This window comes from Papilio polytes, unplaced genomic scaffold (genome assembly GCF_000836215.1).
Source record: "Papilio polytes unplaced genomic scaffold, Ppol_1.0 DF823731.1, whole genome shotgun sequence".
Taxonomy (NCBI): domain Eukaryota; kingdom Metazoa; phylum Arthropoda; class Insecta; order Lepidoptera; family Papilionidae; genus Papilio; species Papilio polytes.
The window spans coordinates 3573613-3576171 of NW_013525473.1; positions in this window are offsets into that span (position 1 = coordinate 3573613).

Here is a 2559-nt window from a genome sequence, read left to right on the forward strand (position 1 = left end):
ATTTGGTAAGACATTTTAGCCCTTACTTTCCTATTCCGAAATTTCCCTTTCTAGTTATCTAATTAAGTCACAAGAAACAGAACTTGAATGTTAAATTTTAACCTAAATTCTTAGACTCCATTTAGAAGTAGATGTCAAAGTTTGTAGTATTCGTAAAGTGCTAAGAGCAATTCGGTGTTTTTGTGTTTGGTAAGTTTAGAGGAAACTTTCTTTTAGTTAGATTTTTACCATTTTGTGTTTGTAAGTAATAAAAATGTAGTAATAACATTATTAAAGCTGTATTAGTAATTGTGGGGTTTTTATTACTATCGGTTTTAGCGCTACTAATGCCCTGTGCTAGATTTATAAGGTCCCCCTTTTTTTACACTTTGGGGGTGGTGTAATACGGGTTATGTGAGACTGAAATTCGTAGACCTGTAAAGCCAATTTCGGTCCAGCTTCTAGGGCAATCACTCTGTCACCCACTTCTGACGTCGGCCATGGTTTTGATTAAAAGAAAATTTAAATCGATTTTTAATTCCTCCGGGCTTAAAAAAAATATTTTAGAGTATTTACATTGTTTTAGTTTTTTTAGGAATCGGCTTACCTCCAAATCGATATTAAGGATCGATTTGATTTGTTCTCCACAGCAAAGTATTCGCATCTTTCTCAATTGCTTAATCATTTTACGTCGCAAGTTTTTCTTTGAATTTGTCATTATGTTGCTAACGAGCAAGCTCAGGCTGATCAAACTTACCTAATCTCAAACTGTACTGTGTGTTTAGTCAGCATAGTTACAGATGTTAGACTAAAACTGGCAAGTTTCTGGATAACTTAATACTACTTCATTCATGTCTTTACTTGATTCACTCTATAAAGTTCATTCTCTCACCTATAGTAAAGTATTACAAGTGATATTAAGTATTTGTCATTCTAATTTTCCATGCAGAATAGCTTAATTGAATTTGAATTCTAACCACAAGTTTGCTTACTAACTCACTTGAATATGCAAATAATATATTCAGAATTGTAAATACTTGCTTATGTTAATATCAAGAACACGTGAGTTTATAATTAACCAATTTGCAAAACATTAGATATGCGATTTACAATTTTTTTGTTGTACTCAGTATAGAAATATTGGTTTCTTATGTATTATGGTTACCGTTAAGTGTTATGTTTACTTATGTGTACAACAAACTTTACTAGCTAGGTTTCAATCGAATATGGTACATAAATGTAATAAAAACCCGCTCTACAACCCTGTGATAACATGTCAAACATTTTTACGTTTTGATATTTCAATTCGCAATTTACCAATTTGTACCAATTTAGTTTTTATCTTTTCCTTTTTTGTTTGTAAAACAATATGTGTAGTTTGACTCTTTGTTTTTTTTACAATTTTTATGTTACTTAATAATTTTGTAAATCTTTGGATGAAAGTATAGATGGATTGTGTGAAAAAGAATATGTAATAAATTCAGTTATGATGACTAATAGAAATGTATGGAAGAGCAGTACATGTTATACCGACACTGCGTAGGTAAAAAGCAATGATTGTATTACATAGTACAATGTATCGGTTGATGTTTTTCCATTTTAAATTTACAATAAGGACAAATAATGACTTCTATACGTCTCTGAGAGCGGTAGTTAGTACACGGAACACGATGTTGGTACACTTTTATTTTAAAAATAAATCCAAGAGAAATGGGACTTGTCTTACTCTTAAGAAGTCAATTGCATTACGTTTCCCGACTAGCGTATTAATTCTTGTACAATTTGTACCAAATTGTTTTCAACACTACTTAAGTTTTGTGTTAATTTTACTAGGTTGCTATTAATGTACACATCGAATTCATACATTCATACCTTTGGTGACATGATACCTTTATAAAAATCTTAGCAGAAATTTATTGGATAAAAATTCCAATAATCTTGGTCAGATAAATTGTTAAATCGGTTGTATTTTATGGGTCACATAACTTTCAAGCTCATTAACATAAGAAAATTGGTGAATTCGAATACGGGGTCAGTAGTTTTTACGTTTCATTTAAGTTTAATTTAATATATTTTAAAACAGAATGTATTAAAGCAATGTTTGCTTTTTGGTTATGGATATTTTAACTTCGGCTAGCTAACCTCGCCTTAAGTTTACTTTGTCCCTTACGAAATTTACTTAAAAAGGGATTTTAAAAGTGAAATTGCTTTTGCATGACAGAAATAATATTATTATGCTTCAGTTATTATCGACTAGCTGTTCCCGTGCGGCTTCATCCGCATGAAATCATGAAAATTTTATTTTATTGTTTACATTTGTGAAATTATCAATAGCAAATATCAAAATGACATGACATTACAAACTTTGGCAATATTGCTTCCTTGATGTTGGAAGCAGCTTATGCTTATATATTCCAAGCTTATATATATACTTATGCTAATATATTCCAAGGTAGCGTTTTTATCCAAAATATTTACCCTCTAAGTTTAATTGCGTGAAAATATATAACCTAAAGCGTGACGTAAGTGTAGGGCTTTTTATTAAAGAAAGAATTATTCAAAAATATGCTGTAATTGCTG